Consider the following 19,982-nt stretch of genomic DNA (forward strand, 5'->3'; position numbering starts at 1 on the left):
AGAAATGTGTGGAGTGGTTGAAAAACGAGTTTTAATGACTCCAACCTAAGTGTATGTAAACGTCCGACTTCAACAGTATGTATGTATGTATGTATGTATGTATGTATGTATGTATGTATGTATGTATGTATGTATGTATGTATGTATGTATGTATGTGAGATCCCTCCCTCACCATCTTGCTTTCATAGATGTAGAGAGGTTTGAGCAGAGGGGGCTGGGGACTGAGCAGGGTCTGCAGGGCTGCATCGTCCTGTCTCAGGCTTTCCACCAGCACACGCAGGCAACCACCGTTACACACAAACAGCAGCCATTGGCTCTGGCAGTCTATGGACAGGATCCGGTCCAGCACGGACAGGGCTAGCATCTAACAGGGAGAGAAAGGATGTTAGTATATTGGGGTAGCTCAACAAATTTGCATACGGCATTGATAGCATGCGTGTGTCAACACAGACAGAAAGAGATGACGGGATATGGTCAGACAGAAACAAGGAGAGACTGGAAGTGAGTTAAAGGATTGTGAGAGACGAGACATATAGACAGACTGGTCTGAAAGCTACACTGGGTTGTAGGTGAGCTGTAGTGTGTATCTGCTGTGTTCCTACCCTGCAGATCTCGTGGCCGTCGCCTCTACACACCACCTCCATGAGGGCGGTGCCGTAGCGCTCAATAATGGTCAGGTTCTCCCTCTGCAGCTTGGAGAAACCATCCTCAGGAGCAGTCAGACGCTCCCACATAGACTTCCCCGCTGGACAGAGGGAGGGAGAGAAAGACATGTGAAAAAGATAAGAGGTTAGGGTTCGCAAACAATGACCGGAACAAATGCACACTACTAGAGGGTCCCAAAATGGATGATTCTCCAAGTGTTCTGCGTCTGCCCAGCAATACTGTAGCTCAACTGTACCTTGCTGTAGTGTATCTGGCTCCTCATGTTTCTGAGCGATCTTTAGGTAATAGAGCAGAGAGCCAAACAGCTGTACGCAGACGCTGGAATCCACCACCAGTACAGAGGATGAAGTCTAGCAGCTTCCTCAGGATCAGGTGCAGAGCAGAGTTGATGATGGAGGCAGAGCCTGACGACAAACCTCCCTCCAGCCCCCTGCTGCTGCTCTGACAGCACCGATTGGCTGAGGTGGGCTGTGAGGGTAAACACTGCCCTGGCTACGATGGGCATGAGCTCCTCGGCTGCGTCCTCTGACAACACCTGGGGAGAGACAGGAGAACTGTACTGGTTACTCAACCCTAAAAACATTGACTGACTGCATACCTGTCCAAAAACTAACGCTTGTTTTCATTTTCCATTCCAAAAAGTTTTGCTCAGGGCCAGTCCTGGCTGTTCTGCCGCCCTAGGGCAAGACAATAGAATAGTCCCAGTAAGCACGGTTCCGCTCTACCACCTGCTGCAGGATGGAGTTCACCTCCTGGGAAGCGCACACACACACACACACCAGGGGTGTATTCCATTAGGCGAAACGGTCCGAACGTTGCTGACATGATTGCCAATTTTACATGACAGAATATCATATTTGTTTTACAAAAGCCTTTTCTATAACATTTCACCCGTCTGAGGGCATTGACCTCTGCTACTAGGACTCTATGGAGCAACTGTGGAGATAACGACAACATCGTCATAAAACTTTACATTGATTCTAGATAAAACGCAGAAGACCACTGACATAGTAGAAAATGCTTGAAAACAAGGTTGAGTTAAATATGCAAACTGGAAGCCAGGCCCACCTTGACGTCGCAGAACGTGTGTCTGTGCTCATTGACGTGCTTGCAGTTGGCGATGACCTGCTCGATTTGAATGCGCTCAAAGAAGTCCAGCTGCAGCAGCTCAGGCATGTCCTGGCTGAAGTGGATGGCATCCAGCATACCGAGGAGCTTCCTGCGCACTGATGATGTGGGACAGGGTACGACTACATGAGAAAACTAAATGGTACGGTACAAATCAGCTAAATGCCACAAGCGCTCAGCTTTTGCAACTGCTAATACAGGGGCTCTGTAGCCCTCAAACTCAACTCTGGACCTTGAAGCCAGTTGCACTGCATTTTTTCATTATTCCCCTCTAAAATCAGGGACTGATCTAGACCTGGGACCCCAGGTGTGTGCAATTAATGATCAGGTATAAGAGAAAACCAGCAGGCTCCTGACCTCGAAGGGTCAGAGTTGAGTACCCCTGCCCTATTGTCACAGAATGCATATGATTCATACCAGGATCATTACAGACAGAATGACAGAACGCATTATGATTCACAAATAAGTGAAGACTGAAGAACTAGACCTAACCTTTGGAGACGGTGTCAAAGTGCAGGAATCCGCTGACAGATCTGGACTCGTCCTCCATGCCCGCCTCCTCATCAGCTAATCAAAGAAACAGACTAACTGTAAAGGATTTTGCTTTTTGCACATTTGCTCGTATCCCATTTACATCAATGAATGACATTGCATACAACTTTCATAGTGAGTGAGTAGTAGGTCTTACCTGCGTGCCGAGTGTGAGGCTGGTCGTCCAGCAGAAGGTTGAGGAGGCGCTGGGTGTGTGAGCGCTGGCGGTTGAGTGATGTCACTCTGAGCTCGATTGCCCTTGTCTTCATAAGCCAGGACATCTGGGACAGGGTGGAGATCTCATCACATGAGAGTGTAGGGGGAGAGACACGGTTTAGAGAGAAGAGTGACACCCGGAGTAGTTTCCTTTCTCTCTGGTAGCTCAGTTAAAAAAGACGACTGGGTCTTTGTAGGAGTATAAATGCTCTGGTTGGCATCTGCCATATTTCTCCCACCTATCCTGTGTTTTCAGATCAGTGCAGATGAAGGAGAGAAGACCAGGATAGGAGCACACTGTATTGAGATGACAGTGAAGAGCTCACTTGGTAGAATGAAGGGCAGGTGCTGCAGATGAGAGAACAGGAAGTCTTGGCTGGTCCTCAGGTAGCGCATGGTGGGGTCTGACGTGTCCGAGCACGCACACAGCTGGTAGATCACCTGGTAACAAGAGCTCAGCCAGGTGTGGTGCCTGAATGGTGAGCACGGGGGACCCAAGCGTCTCTCACTGCAGCAGACTCAGGATGGCATGCAGGTAGCTTCGTGGGCACCTCAGCACACCTGACACAGAGAAGATTTCCTTAGCATCACACAGCCAAATATCAATTAAAAATTCAGTTTTCCAAGGGCAAGTTGATGGAGTCATGAAAGCCACCAAACAGAAGAAAATGAACTGAAACAGGGAGGGACTACCTGAACCTGTCCAAAAACTAACGCTTGTTTTCATTTTCCATTGCAAAACTTTTTTCTCAGGGCCAGTCCTGGCTGTTCTGCCGCCCTAGGCAAGACAATAATAGAATAGTCCCAGTAAGCAAAATTATGTTGAAAATATGTCTAAAATATGTATCTTCCAGATGTTAATGTTCAATTTAGATTCTGAATGAAACGTGAAGAGATGCCTTTTCGGCCTCCAGTGTGGCACAGCGGTCTAAGGCACTGCCGTGACTATAGCCGTGACTATAGTCCCATAGGGCAGCGCACAATTGGCCCAGCATCGTCCAGGTTAGGGGAGGGTTTGGCCAGTGGGGCTTTACTTGACTCATCGCACTCTTGTGACTCCTTGTGGCGGGCCGGGCGCCTGCAGGCTGACTTCGGTCGACAGTTGAATGGTGTTTCCTCTGACGCATTGGTGCAACTGGCTTCCGAGTTAAGCGAGCAGGTGTTAAGAAGCGCGGTTAGGCGGGTCATGTTTCGGAGGACGCATGACTCGACCTTCGCCCCTCCCGAGCCTGTTGGGGAGTTACAGCGATAATCACAAAATTGGGGTCGAAAAAGGGGGTAAAAATAAAAAAAATACGTCTTTTCCGATTGTTGAATTCAAGTTCATTTTTCCTGTTCTGAATGAAAGTTTAAATATGTATTTTCCGGACGGTGAAATCAGGTTAATTTTCGGTTCTGAATGAAAGTTGAAAATACTTAATTTATATGTTTGGACCAAATCAAGGCCGGTCCCGACTGGACAAAATCTGAACCAAACATAGACGTCTATGATTGGTTCAGATTTGGCCCGGAGCGGACTAATAACCAACGTCTGTGGACATGGAAATGAAGGCCGGTCCGGACCGCACCACCAGCGTTGATCCATGCTTACTGATGTGTAACCTAGTGTCACCTAAAGTTACATTTTATGAATGCCCATCTATGTGGTAGGCACACAAAAAAGACGGCAGGTCCGGACAGGACCAAAAAAAAGACGTCAGTGTCAGTCCGTGCTTACTGGGGTGTAGCCTACCATGTCGTCCCACAATGGAATTTTATGAATGCCCATATATGTGGTAGGCCCACCGTTTGAAAAACAGACCTTTGCAGTCCGGAGTCCTGTGACTAATCAATTTGGTCATTTAAGCTCTGAATATCAGCCAATCAACATTGTCAGGAGTTATCCTGAACCTATTTGCAATGGGAAATCATAAGTATAATATTTTTTGCCATGATCAGATTGTCAATATTTTACAGCTACAAACTTGAAACCGCTAATCATGACAATTTACCCCACGGGGTGAAACTCCTGGACAGCAGTTGTGAGTAGCCTGATGTCCATTCCATATTGTCCATTTTACCTGTCCTATTTTTAGGATATGTTGTTTGTTAACATGTCAGCGCATTTTTTATTTGATTGGGCGCCATTTAGGTTTGGCTATTTGAGCCGAGAAACCTGCATGATGTAAAATATAATACTTCTGATTCCCCTGTTTTTGCTACTGTGAATGCCCTAATGAATATAACCCAGCATGTAAGAGAAGGAGCAGCTGGTGGCGACCTGCAGGTTGGTGGAGGAGATGGGCTTCTTGACCTCGTAGCCCAGCAGGTAGAGGGCCAGGTTGGGGGCCTTTAGCTCCAGGGAAGTGATCAGAAGGTTCCGGATGTGGATCTGGGTCTCGTGGCGGATCCCCACCTCCTTCTTAGCCAGCTGAAAGTCTGGGGGACAGCGAATGAAAGGAGTGGTAGTGAGTTGGAGTGACTAAATGGGCAGGTTTGAGTCAGTGGCTAAATGGGCAGGTTTGAGTTAGTGACTAAATGGGCAGGTTTGAGTCAGTGACTAAATGGGCAGGTTTGAGTCAGTGACTAAATGGGCAGATTGGACATCCACACTCAGTTAAGATAGACATGGTTGATGTTGATAATGAGAGTGTGACTTACCGTCTCCTTTCTCCAAGCCCTCCCCAGCCCCCTCGCTGTCCAGACACTCCACAAAGCCAGCCATTAGCTTGTCTCTCACAGCCTGGTCATGTGTGAAGTCTCCCACCAGCCGGTTGTGGATGTTGGGGTAGCGGGCGATGCGTCAGAGGATCTTAGCGCTCTGGAAGGCCGCCTCCGGATTGGTGCTGCTGTGATACAGGTACCTGCCAGGGACAAACACAACCAGGGAATAGGATGTGGAGGTTTAGGAGGTGTATGGCCTGACTTTAAGCTTTGGGCTAAGACAAAAAATTGGGCTATGGGCCTTTTTGGGCTTGAGAGGGAATTTTACTGTAGTGTGTTAAATTGACAGAGACAATGTACTTCAACGCAAGTCAACATTTCGGACTAAGTCCCAGATTTAGCTAAAAGTCTCTTTCTCATGTGTAGTCCCTGGTCAGGTGAGGCCGAGGTGAGTGTTCCAGTACCTGGCAATGTTGACGATGTGGTCAGCCCGGCGGCTCTGGGCACTGACCCCCTGCAGGAGCTGCTCCATGGGGGAGACGATGAGGGAGGCCTGGCTCTCTCAGCAGGTCCATGAACACAACTTCCTTATGCAGGGCCAGGTCCAGCAGACACAGGCAGTGCAGCACTGCAGACTCCAACTGATTCTTACCTGCAAGTCAAACAGGAATAGAAACAAGAGGGATGAGTGGGATGTAAAGAAATGTAATCTTGAGACACCGGAAATGTGAGCCATCCAATTACCCGACCTAAGAAGATACTAGAAATTTGATTAACTCTCAACTCAAATCCAACTCTGGTGAATGCTCCCCTCCTCACACAATGCTAACAGCGAAGCAAACAGGGCACAAACAAGATTTCGGAACAAAAGACACCACTGCAGACAGGGCAGTTAACTATAGCAGGTGTGTGTGTACTGACCAGGGAAGGGGGCGTAGGTGTCTAGCTGACGCACACCCTCCTCCAGCAGGCTGAGGTAGAGAGTCAGGATGGGCGAGTCGTTGAGCAGGTGGAACATTAGGCTGTGGCCGGGGGGCTTATGGGCCGGTACCTGCTCCCCTTGCAGCTCCACCGTCTCCTGGATAAAGTCAGACCGCTGGGGCTCGTAGTCCTGCAGTAGCTTGTGGAACACCTCCAGAACAGCATCTTCTACCTCCCATTGGTAAAGGGCAGGGGTGGTGGAGAGGGAACGGAAGAGAGGGGGTGGGGAGTGAGACAAAACTGAAATAGGCAGTAGTAGCTAAACACATTACTATGGCATCAGAGCAAGTGCTGACATGGTTTGTAGTGAGTTTCACTAGCTAAGTGTGATCAACAACAGAAACCAGTCTTATCCAGTTCCAATCTAATATCATAAGGACATCAACTATGGAGCGAGACCCCCATACTTTCTCAGCAGCACGACGATAGGCTCTGGTGGGGAAGGGAAGGAAAACGGCGTCACGCAGGAAGGTCAGGTAGGACTGGAATTCTGGCGCACATAGCCCCGCCCGCAAGTTGACGGGCAGGACGCTCTCGGCCAATGTGCTGGCAGAAGGCTCTGGTCAGAGGATATTCCTCGCAGCTCGATTCAATCTCATTCAGCTCCACCTGAGTGGCAAGGAGAGGATTACATACAGATACAGGTGTACAAGCACAGAACGTACGCGACATCCCAAACACACACACCGTATGCAGGAAAAATCTCACCTCAATCCCAGCAGCTTGTTTCTGTCCTGGGGCACGCACTGTCTGGAGAATCTGGAACAAATAACAACATGAGCTTCGGCACACAGTAAGAGTCTGATATGTCAGACAGGGTTCTGACCGGAGCCCACCAACACTTAAGCAGAACCATCTATACTTATGTGTCACAGCCTTTGATGGTTTAAAACATCTCCCTGACCTACCTGAGTGTACTCCAGTGACTGCCAGAGGGAGGCAGCAATCTCCGGGGACTTCCCAAAGGCAGCAAGGCACATTAGGAGCTCCCCCTTGAGGACAGGCTGCACACTGCACTGTAGCAGCCCCAGCATCACCACAGCAGGGGTCCACTGGGGGTGCTCACACAAGGCCAGGCGGCCTTTCTCACTCTGAAACACACACACAGTGTCAAATGAGAAACATCAGATCACCTTGGCAAATGCAGATCCATCACTGCTTTTGACTGTGTGAACCCATTTTTGTTTTAAAAACATTATGTACTCATTGTCAGTCCAGACCAGTCTTCCGCAAAACCGATTCCTACCCAGGTGATGGAACAGAGCAGCTGCAGGAAAGAGGTCAGGCCGTCCAGCGCCCTCTGTGTGATGCCCCTTATTGGCGGGATGTGGTAGTGCGTGACATCTGTTTTCGGCAGGTCTCAGCGCAGGTTCTCATGGTACAGCATGAGGGAGTGGAAGAAGTGCTCCAAGAACACTGGGCTGCTTGTCACCTGCATGTTCTCTCCTAAGCAAACAACACACAGACTGTCAGCGATTGGATCTGATAATTATAGCATTTAAGGAAGTCCAATGTATTATCTGATGTCCTTAAATCAGTGAATGAATGCTGCATTTATCTTTAGCTAGAGAACAAGAGAGGACCTTGTACCAAGCCCTGGAGAACACCATTAGTGAGAACATGAGAAAATTCCTTTGTATATTTACAGATTCCTACAGGGTCTTGCAGGTGAGAGTATGTATAGTAACCGTGTGAGGACCCGTTGGTCTTTAGCAGGCTGACGTAGTAGCGGACACACTGGCGGCCGTTGGCCAGGCCCTTCAGCATGTGTAGGTATGGGATGTACAGGGTGGGGGCCAGCAGGTCCCCCATCTGACGCACAAACTTAGACAGCACCACCTGTGGCACAGCACACAAGCGGTTACAAAATGTCCTATTGGAGGATAAATTAAGTATCATGTTAGAGCTGGGTGATAGAGACAAAAATCTATATTGCACTAAATTGATAGCAATAAATCTGGGGGAGCGCTAGAGCTGGGCGAGTGATATGGACAAAGGGGCATATCGTGATGAATGTAACTATTTTGCTTGATAAATACAATGATTAAAAAAATTGTTTAACTTTACATTAGCGGCAGGCTCTAGACAATTTTCCAGTGTCAAGTAAGACAACTTGAGATGGTAGCCTATGCTTAAAGTCAGCTATTTCATCTAACATATCCAGGGAATGCATGATTGATATTTTGATGTGCAACCTGTCAAAATAGGATCCAGTATTATCAGCTTTATGTTTGGCTCTTCAGAGAATTTGCCCACATCTTTGTGCATATTAGCCTATAGTGGGGTTTACATTAGCCGGTAATAGCAGACTTTTGTCAGATACAAAAATAGAAAAGATGATAAATAAAATTGCCCGCCTGCCAATTGTCAGGTAGAATAAAAAAATCCCATTGTGAAATAATGCTTTTTAGCCTATTCATTGATGGAAATACATATGACTGGTCATGACAGCCTGACAGAGAGATCATCATAATATTTTTTTTTACAAAAGGATAGATTTGGAGTTAGATAAAAACTTTGACTTTTCGGCAGGTACATATGCAGGATGCTACCCTGCACAGCATGGCCTTAGCTCCAGATCAAAACTCCAAACCTACAACCTAATTTTGACCAAAATTAACCGGAGAGATTACTGCTTTCAAGGTTTCCTTTTTCCAGGCTATACGGAGGATGCTATAGCAAATAAACAGCAGAGACATGAGGACACCATTCCAACCTGGAACTGAGTGAGTAGTGCTTGGTCTGATGCTATTGTGAACGCCAAGAAGAAAATAATAAATACAGTACATTACAATGATATATTTCACTTTATGGGGACTGAATGCGGAGTTAAGGCTCCCAGGCTTGCAAGGAGAGACCAGATACAAATTCAATTAGCCCCTTCCTGCTTTTCAAAGACCATTCACTGGCATTTTCTACAAGAAACCTGCCTCCAGAAATAAAAGCTTCTCCCAAGTGGGTGACACCTACTCCCGTTGCCTGCTGCTTGGTTCCACCTGGCGATCTGTTCACCGTCTGCCCTGGCCTGTCTTCCCCTGTCTGGGAAAGGTACCTCCACCACACTCACTCCTCTCTCCCGAGCTTTCTCTAGCACACACACTGTTGGGGCGAGTTACTTTTTCAGCAAGACAGATCTTCCAAAGGTGGGAAAGTGGCAATCTTTACCAAGGATCACCTTCAGTGCCTGGTTGTCTCCACCAAGTCTGTCCCCAAACAATTTGATTTGCTGGTTTTAAGCATTAAACTTTCAAATATCTCTTTGTTGACTGTTGCTGGGTACTATCGTCCTCCATCAGCACCGGCCTGTACCCTACCTGCCCTAAGATCTCTCCTGACCCCTTACACTAAGTCTGAATTTGTCCTGCTAGGTAACCGAAACTGGGACATGCTTAAACCACCTGACCAAGTCCTAAAGCAATGGGACTCCCTAAATCTCTCTCAGATTATTACCAATCCCACAAGGTATGACTCCAAACACCCAGAAAAGGCTACTCTCCTCGATGTTATCCTCACAAACAATGCTAGGTATCAGTCTGGTGTTTTGTGTAATGACCTTAGTGATCACTGTTTTACAGCCTGTGTTTGTAATGGCTGCTCAGTGAATATGTCCTGCCTGTTTGGCCCTGTCCGGGGGTTTCATCAGATGGGGCCAGTGTCTCCTGACCCCTCCTGTCTCAGCCTCCAGTATTTATGCTGCAGTAGTTTGTGTCGGGGGGCTAGGGTCAGTCTGTTACATCTGGAGTATTTCTCTTGTCTTATCCAGTGTCCTGTGTGAATTTAAATATGCTCTCTCTAATTCTCTCTTTCTTTCTCTCTCTCGGAGGACCTGAGCCCTAGGCCCATGCCTCAGAACTACCTGGCATGATGACTCTTTGCTGTCCCCAGTCCACCTGGCCGTGCTGCTGCTCCAGTTTCAACTGTTCTGCCTGCGGCTATGGAACCCTGACCTGTTCGCCGGACGTGCTACCTGTCCCAGACCTGCTGTCCCAGACCTGCTGGAACCCTGACCTGTTCACCGGATGTGCTACCTGTCCCAGACCTGCTGGAACCCTGGCCTGTTCACCGGACATGCTACCTGTCCCAGACCTGCTGTTTTCAACTCTCTAGAGACAGCAGGAGCGGTAGAGATACTCTCAAAGATTGGCTATGAAAAAGCCAACTGACACTTACTCTTGAGTTGCTGACTTGTTGCACACTCGACAACTACTATGATTATTATTATTTGACCATGCTGGTCATTAATGAACATTTGAACATCTTGGCCATGTGCTGTTATAATCTCCACCCGGCACAGCCAGAAGAGGTCTGGCCACCCCTCAGAGCCTGGTTCCTCTCTAGGTTTCTTCCTAGGTTTTGGCCTTTCTAGGGAGTTTTTCCTAGCCACCGTGCTTCTACACCTGCATTGCTTGCTGTTTGGGGATTTTAGGCTGGGTTTCTGTACAGCACTTTGAGATATCAGCTGATGTAAGAAGGGCTATATAAATAAATTTGATTTGACCTGTCCTGATTTCATAGACACTTGCTAAAAAACTTTAAAGAGCAAGCCTTCCTTCATGAACTGGCCTCTGTAAAATGGTATAGAATCAGCTTGATCCCCTCTGTCGAAGACGCTTGGACCTTCTTTTTTTATATTTTCAGTGGTATTTTTAACAAACACGCCCCCATAAAGAAAATGAGAATTAAAAACAGGTTCAGCCCCTGGTTCGACCATGATCTTGCAGAGTTACTCCACCTCAAGAGTTGCATTCGACGAAAGGCTCGGCACACGCATACTCAGGCCGACTTGCTATCGTTCAGGCAAATGAGAAATAAGTGCACTCGGGCTATCCGGAAGGCCAAAGTTAGTTACTTTAAGGAGCAGTTCTCTCTCTGTGGGTCTAACCCCAAGAAGTTCTGGAAAACAGTTAAAGGCCTGGAGAATAAACCCTCCTCCTCACAGCTACCCATATCCCTTAAAGTTGATGATGTGGTTGTTACTGATAAGAAGCACATGGCTGAGCTCTTTAATCACCACCTCATTAAGTCAGGATTCCTATTTGACTCAGCCATGCCTCCTTGCCCGTCCAACATTTCCTCATCTCCCACCGCTTCTAATGCGACTATCCCCAACGCGTCTCCCTATTTTCCCCCTCCCCCGCTACAAAGTTTCTCCCTGCAGGCAGTCACTGAGTCCGAGGTGCTAAAGGGGCTCCTTAAACTTGACGCCAAAAAAACATCTGGGTCAGATGGTTTAGACCCTTTCTTCTTTAAGGTTGCTGCCCCTATCATTGCCATGCCTGTCTCTCCTTTCTGGGGAGGTTCCCATTGCTTGGAAGGCAGCCACAGTTTGTCCTTTATTTAAAGGGGGAGATTGAGCTGATCCTAACTGTTATAGGCCTATTTCCATTTTGCCCTGTTTATCAAAAGTGTTGGAAAAACTTGTCAATAATCAACTGACTGGCTATCTTGATGTCTATAGTATTCTCTCGGGTATGCAATCTGGTTTCCGCTCAGGTTATGGATGTATCACAGCAACCTTAAAGGTCCTCAATGATATCACCATAGAAACAAGGGCAAAGCAATATTGTGCTGCTATTTTTTTTTACTTGGCCAAAGCTTTTGATACGGTAGACCATTCCATTCTTGTGGGCCGGCTAAGGAGTATTGGTGTCTCTGAGGGGTCTTTGGCCTGGTTTGCTAACTACCTCTCTCAAAGGGTGCAGTGTATAAAGTCAGAAAATCTTCCGTCTTAGCCACTGCCTGTCACCAAGGGAGTGCCCCAAGGCTTGATCCTAGGCTCCATGAACTCCTCAATTTACATCAACAACATAGCTCAGGCAGTCGGAAGCTATCTCATCCATTTATATGCAGATGATAGTATGGCTGGGCGGTATTCCATATTTTATAATATACCGGTATTGATGCAGGGACTGGTTTGGGTTTTCACTTTACCTTCTATACCGGTATTTGAATGTTTGGTTTGTTAAATGTGATACGCCATGTGGAATGTCAATTTTTATAGTTTGCTTCACTACTTGAGTCATCTCCCTCCGCTCTTTCTCTCTGTGCCACTTTCCACATAAATCAAGCCACGCCCCCTGTCACTCAAGGAGGGCATTTGATGTTCCTCAACCAGAAGACACTTGCATTCAGTCTGCATGGTCAATGCAGCACATGCAACAATGTTGATGACAACAATGCTGTTTTCACTTTGCTTCTTAATATAAATCCACTAGAGTTCTATAATGACACTATTAGTTTGTGTTTCTTACATCAGCAAACAGCTAGTTTGTCTTTTCTTAGCAAGTTGCCCTAAATCTTGTGAGATGCTAATTGTTAGCCGCTAATGCTAATAGCTAGCTAATAAATGTACTGAGTAAGAGCAAATGTAGCTAGCTAATACAGCCTGATAATACCAGTGATGGTGTAAACCTAAATCAGCATGTTGTTTGTGCAACAGTATCTTCTAAATCAAAGAGAAATTTGCAAAGTAAGAATATGTTACCATTTCGTGCAGCCCTACGTGGCAGTGTGGAAATTCTCAATTGAGTAGTGGTGTAAAGTACTTAGGTAAAAATACTTTCAAGTACTACTTAAGTCTTTTTTGGCATCTGTACTTTTCTTTTTAAATTTGACAACTTTTACTTTACTACATTCCTAAAGAAAATACTGTACTTTTTACTCCATACATTTTCCCTGACACCTAAAAGTACTCGTTACATTTAGAATGCTTAGCAGAACAGGAAAATGGTCCAATTCACGCACTTGTCAAGAGAACATCCCTGGTCATCTACCTCTGATATGGAGGACTCACTAAACACAAATGCTTTGTTTGTAAATGATGTCTGATTGTTGGAGTGTGCCCCTGGCTATCCGTAAATACATTTTAAAAAGAAAATGGTGCCATCTGGTTTGCTTAAAAACTTGTGGATCAGTGGGACACTAGCGTCCCATCTCGACAACTTCCGGTGAACTTGCAGAGCAGCAAATTAAAATAAATTACTATAAATATTTAACTTTCATGAAATCACAAGTGCAATACATCAAAATAAAGCTTAATTAGTTGTTAATCCAGCCGCCGTGTCAGATTTCAAAAAGGGTTTACGGCCAAAGCAAACCATGCGATTATCCGAGGACAGCGCTCAGCACACAAAACATTAAACAGTTAGCAGCCAAGTAGGTTAGTCACGGAAGTCAGAAATTGCAATAAAATGAATCACTTACCTTTGATGATCTTCGTATGGTTGCACTCACAAGACTCCCAGTTACACAATAAATGTTTGTTTTGTTCGATAAAGTCCCTCTTTATATCCAAAAACCTCAATTTTGTTGGCGCGTTTTAATCAGTAATCCAATGGCTCAAAGGCAGTCACAACGGGCAGACAACAATTCCAAATAGTATCCATTAAGTTCGTAGAATCATGTCAAACGATGTTTATAATCAATCCTCAGGTTGTTTTTAGCCTAAATAATTGATAATATTTCAACCGGACAATAGTGTCATCAATATAAAAGAAAAACAAGAAAGGTGCGCGACCAGCTTTGGGGACATCCCACTATCCACTCACTAAATGTTGGCTTTCTATCTCATTTTTCAGAATAAAAGCCTGAAACAATGTCTAAAGACTGTTCACAACTAGTGGAAGCCATAGGGAACGGAATCTGGGTCCTATCCCTTTAAATGGTGGATAGGCTTTCATTGGAAAAACAGCCATTTCAAAATAATGGCACATTCTGGATGGATTTTCCTCATTATTTTAATAGTTTTGGAATCTTTAGAGTGTTTTCTATCCAGATCTACCAATTATATGCATATCCTAGCGGGCCTGAGTAGCAGGCAGTTTACTTTGGATGTGCTTTTCACCCAAAATTCAAAATGCAGCCCCTACCCTAAAAAAGTTAATATAAGGAATTTGAAATTATATATACACTTTTACTTTTGATACTTAGGTATATTTAAAACCAAATGCTTTTAGACTTTTACTCAAGTAGTATTTTACTGGGTGACTCACTTGAGTCATTTTCTATTAACGTATCTTTTACTCAAGTATTTTTTTATTTTACCTTTATTTAACTAGGTAAGTCAGTTAAGAACAAATTCTTATTTTCAATGACGGCCTAGGAACGGTGGGTTAACTGCCTTGTTCAGGGACAGAACGACAGATTTTTACCTTGTCAGGTCGGGGATTCAACCTTGCAACCTTTCGGTTACTAGTCCAACGCTCTAACCACTTGGCTACTTGCCGCCCCAAGTATGACAATTGTGTACTTTTTCCACCACTGCAATTGAGTGCAGGAAATGCAAAAATGATAAAAGCGCTGAAATTTGTTTTGGTTGAAGTTGAACAGTATAAAACAAATCAGAATGGAGAGACGAATTGAAATAATTTAGAATGTATGTGTTGCCACCCTAGGATCACTCACTACTCATAAAGCAAACTAAAAACACAGTCAAAGCGTCCTTTAAAAAAAAAAAAAATGTAATACCGTGATATAATATTTTGGCCATATCGCCCAGCCCTAGATGATAGTCTTATACGTAGCTGGCCCCTCCCCGGATGTTGTGTTAAATGCTCTACAACAAAGCTTTCTTAGTGTCCAACAAGCTTTCTCTACCCTTAACCTTGTTCGGAACACCTCCAAAATAAAGGTAATGTGGTTTGGTAAGAACAATGCCTCACTTCCCACAGCTGTGATTACTACATCTGCGGGTTTGGAGCTTGAGGTAGTCACCTCATACAAATACATCCCAGTATGGCTAGACGGTACGCAGTCCTTTTCTCAGCACATATCAAAACTGCATGCAAAAGTTAAATCTAGACATGGTTTCCTTTATCGTAATCGCTCCTCTTTCACCCCAGCTGCCAAACTAACCCTGATTCAGATGACCATCCTACCCATGCTAGATTACAGAGACGTAATTTATAGATTGGCAGGTGAGGGTGCTCTTGTGCGGCTAGATGTTCTTTACGATTCGGCCATCAGATTTGCCACCAATGCTACTCATCACTGCACTCTATACTCCTGTGTAAACTGGTCATCTCTGTATACCTGTCGCAAGACCCACTGGTTGATGCTTATTTATAAAAACCCTCTTAAACCTCACTCCCCCTATCTGAGATACCTACTGCAGCCCTAATCCTCCACATACAACACCTGTTCTGACAATCACATTCTGTTAAAGGTCCCCAAAGTGCACACATCCCTGGGTTGCTCGTCTTTTCAGTTCACTGCAGCGAGCGACTGGAACGAGCTGCAACAAACACTCAAACTGGACAGTTTTATCTCTTCATTCAAAGACGCAATCATGGACACTCTTACTGACAGTTGTGGCTGCTTTGCGGGATGTATTGTCTTTACCTTCTTGCCCTTTGTGCTGTTGTCTGTGCCCAATAATCTTTGTACCATGTTTTGTGCTGCCATGTTATTGTCATGTTGTGTTGCTACCAAGCTGTGTTGTCATGTGTTGCTACGTTGTCGTCTTAGGTCTCTCTTTATGTAGTGTCGTCTCTCTTGTTCTGATGTGTGTTTTGTCCTATATTTATATTGTATTCATTTTTTTAACCCCAGGCCCCCGTCTCCGCAGGAGGCCTATTACCTTTTGGTCAGCCATCGTAAATAAGAATTTGTTTTTAACTGACTTGCCTAGCTAAATAAAGGTTAAATAAAATAAATGCTTATCGGTCTATAATTCTGTGTAATTAAATTGGCGCGTGTACAGTATATTTATTCATTATGTATGTTATCATCACATGAATACAGCATATAGATACAGAGCCTTTGAGTGGAAAATCTGTCAGAAAGCGCAAGAGCTGCTGCATCTTGTGGTGCTTTCAAGACAACAGGGATCTCGTAAAAATAAAATCATGACGTCAGTAATCTTCAGGTCGGAAAGACCTACAAAAACTTTCCAGTGCCTAAGATGGCCTAAGCTACTTGATGTAGGCCTATTCACTGCAAATAGTGCCTCCACGGTAGGCTGTAGTACTTCCGTTTGATTTCAACGTGTGCCAGCAGACTCCCCTATGAGAGTCACCAGTACTTTCCTTCAAAAATAATTAGTCAGGTGACACTCAAGTCAATTCTCGTGATATCCAGACGGATATCGATGTCTTATTCAATTGAACTAATAAGTGAAATTGCCAGATTTAAATTCTCAAGTTTAAATAATATCCAAATTGATGAGTTTTCTAAATGAGACATTGTAATCTTTTTTCCACATTTAACCTGGATGAAGCAACCTCTAAAGTTAATTCAAGTTTAATACCCAGATAGCCTACCCAGGTAGGATTAATCATTGGCATTGATTAATTAATTCAATTTGCTTTTGCAAATTCATTCACATCCAACTTCCACATTACTGGTACAGTACTGATGGTTCGTCAACATCTATAAATAGATTAAACTTGTCTTTGCAGCTTCCAATGAATTCCAAACCCAAACATTGAAAAATAAATAGGAACATTTTTCCTCTAAATTTTTCTAATAATGTGCAAGCTACCAAAGGAGGTGGTCACCACTCCTCCGCTAATTAGTGAACCTCAACCCATAAAAGGATCGATCTCTGACCTCAGCAGGGATACCAACCCCAATTATGACATTAGCGAAAACACAGCCGAAATTGCGAACGCTCTCCAAAATCAACCATCAAACACAGGCTTTGTGACGGTTCTCTCCACTTTAGCACTTATGTATCGCCATCGATCCAATACCACAGTGCACAGCTGAAGCACGTGCAAGACATGGCTAACATGAGGGCAAAGGTGGAGAGAACTGAGCAACTATTGACAAAAGCAGGAAATGAAAACATTCTGCTAGTCGAGGAACTGCGTTTGAAATCGGAACAATTAAAAGTAATTGCAAATACTTATGACGATGAACGAGCACAAGCTCTTCAACAAAATCATATGCTACAGGAACAACTCGATTTAGCCAAAACTAAATACGATGATGTCCACGCCAAACTAGATAAATCTGAAGAGTTATCTACAAACAGGAGCGCTCAACTTGACAACATGCATGCTGTTTTGTTGAATGTTACTCAAAATAACACAGTGCTCCTCAAAGCGCTGCAGACCAAAGACGATCAGTTAATGAACACAATGACAAAGTTGGATGATAAATCAGCAGAACTTATTGAAGTCGCTGACCAAATGAATGATGAGAGAACTCAGGTGATGAGGATGGAAATATTGATTTCTAAGCAAGCAGAGGAAATCTCATCACTGAATCTCTCGCTCCGTACTCGAGACCTCTATCTGCAAACCATGACAGATAAGTTTGAGACCGAAAGGAGCAGGTGTGACACTCACGTGTCCAAAATTGGTACTCTAAGCGCTCAAGTGGACTCTGCAATGCAGCAGAAGACCACCCTTAGGTACCATCTGGAGGAAGTCCAGAATGGTCACGCTCTACAGCATGACTACCCATCCAAGCAACCGGAGTCCGGTACTCAAAGGAGTGAAGACGATAGGTTTCAGACATTGCCTCCATCATGTGTCCCTCAGTCTTCTCCTCTTGGCCATTCGGCACTGAGTAATATGGAGCCTCTTGGCCAACAAAGCCAAAGCTTGGCTTCTCCTCTTGGCCTTTCGGACCCAATTTCTCCACAGGATGAAGCCAATCCTCTCCGCCCGCTTGGCGCGGAATACCTTGACAAACTCGTCAAGAATTTCCCCACCTTTGACCCCGTTCCAGGTCAGCCAAACGATACTGAGACGTTCCTAGCTGACATAGAGGATGCGTTGGATGGCTACCCGAACGCTACGGGTTCTGACAGGGTTTACCTGTTGAAGCGAACGTCGAATAGACACGTGACGAGGTTCATTCGCCTACAACAGCAACACGTGCTAAATGACTACGCTAAACTTGCCACAGCTTTGAAATTAGAATTCAGTGGTTCTGCGACTCGCAAACACGATAGCTCACTGGCTAACACGGTCAAACAAGCTCGGAACGAACACCCACAAGCTTTCTATCATAGGCTTCGTTCAGCTTACTTTGGCCTACTCACGGAAACAGGAATGGAAGAGCTGTTACCATTCAAACAAATGTTTCTGTCGAACATGTATCCCACCTTCATTACCTACTTGGGCCCTGCCGCCCACGTTGGCTTGCCTATCTTACAACTCAGAGAGCTTGCAAGCACAACTTTTGAGGCATCAAAAGTTCACAACGCTAAGAGCCCTGACCACTCGGTTTTGAAGTTTAACCAGGAGCACTCACTCCAGTTAGAGGGTGCATTATCAGGTATTGGAGCGTCGAGAGATGACGCACAACAACAGTTTCTACCACGAAACCATGATTCCAATAACCTCCGCGGTCTAAATAACTGTAAAGTACGTAGCCATCAACATGACTACCGCTACAATCGACCCGTTCGCTACGTTCCTGCACCCAACCCACAAAAAGTGTCAGAGCACAAGGGTAACAAAGGGTTGAAGGACGATCAAAACGTAGACCAATGTTCTCCAGAAGTCCCACTACGGGAAGAACTTAAGCGAGAACAATTTGAGAAAAGGGTAAAAGATAAGTCACAAGGACTAGACGGGGAATTTACCGGACACCAGGTCCGCAGGAATTAACACCCATAGCATGGACGTTAAAGTTCAAATTTCTCCCGCTCTCATTCAAGACCCTATCCAGGGCCGGCTTGATCAAGAAACAAGCCCCCGGGCTCTGTCTATAGACTCTGATACAAAAGTTACGAAGATAAAGGTCAAACGCTTCGTTAAAGCCAAGCCCACTCAAAATCGGAAAAGTCAATCTGCTTCCATCTTGAACAGACATGGCACACCACGTCGTTGCGAACGACCACTCCACTTTGTGGGGAATATGTCCACTAACCACGAATCTAAACGGCCATACCTGGAAACAGTCCTGGAGGACTGCTTAGCTTGTCATGCGCTAATTGATTCGGGTGCGACAATATCACTCATCTCTCAAACATTGTTTGATGATCTCAAAAGGGCTTTGAAGCCAACTAAACGTTGGTTAAAAGTGGAACGATGCGACACTAAACTTCAAGGGGTCACTCAGACTACCTCGCCTCTCACATTGAGAGTTATGCTGAAACTACACTTCCAGGACGTATCGCTCGTTCACCCTGTGTATGTTACCAGCCTCGAAACTGTAACCCTGCTACTTGGAGCAGACTTGATGGATCGGTTACTCCCATTGATGGATTGGAAAACCAACCAGGTATGGTCACAGACCACAGTGCCTTCTCCACTGACCACACTGTCTTCCCCTAACGCTAGCTGCAATGCAGTCATTCACGAGGGGTATCTGTCAAAAGCACCCCTTGGGAAAAAGACGTTTAGAAACCTCTTGGTGCAGAATCCGATCCAAGGAGATATTACGATATCTCGACACATTCCATCAGCCAATCTGATTGACCATTCTTTTCACGATTTCGAGCCAGCTGTCTCTGTGAATGAGCAACGGTAGTTGAGATGAACTTCTCTTGCCCTTCGGACACTTCCGCAAGCACTGCGGCCGTCTCAGCAAGAAAAACATTGATGCGCAGAGTACACTCTGCTTCCGATGATACACCTTCCGCTTTGTTGGGGACTGTCACCCCTTACAATGACACTAATGGCGTCAGTCCAGCAACGGACCCGATGACTCCCACTGGTGAAACACTTTGCGATATCACAAACCGATATCCTCGTCTCAGTTTGCAGGTACTGAAGAGGTTGCCACACGCGGACGCGGTGGTGACTGACAGACCTCGACAGCCACTGAGGGTGTTGAAGCACAAACACCAGGAGATTTGGTTGAAAGGTTACAGCCATTCTCATAATAATGCGGCCACTGACAACTCGTACATAGGGTC

At 45.4% G+C, this 19,982-nt stretch overlaps 1 pseudogene; it reads right to left on the reverse strand.

Annotated features, from left to right (window-relative positions):
- The window catches only part of LOC115197425 (nuclear pore complex protein Nup205-like), a 30,314-nt pseudogene that overhangs the window by 3,949 nt on the left and 6,383 nt on the right, over positions 1 to 19,982 (reverse strand).

Source organism: Salmo trutta, chromosome 7 (genome assembly GCF_901001165.1).
Source record: "Salmo trutta chromosome 7, fSalTru1.1, whole genome shotgun sequence".
Classification (NCBI taxonomy): domain Eukaryota; kingdom Metazoa; phylum Chordata; class Actinopteri; order Salmoniformes; family Salmonidae; genus Salmo; species Salmo trutta.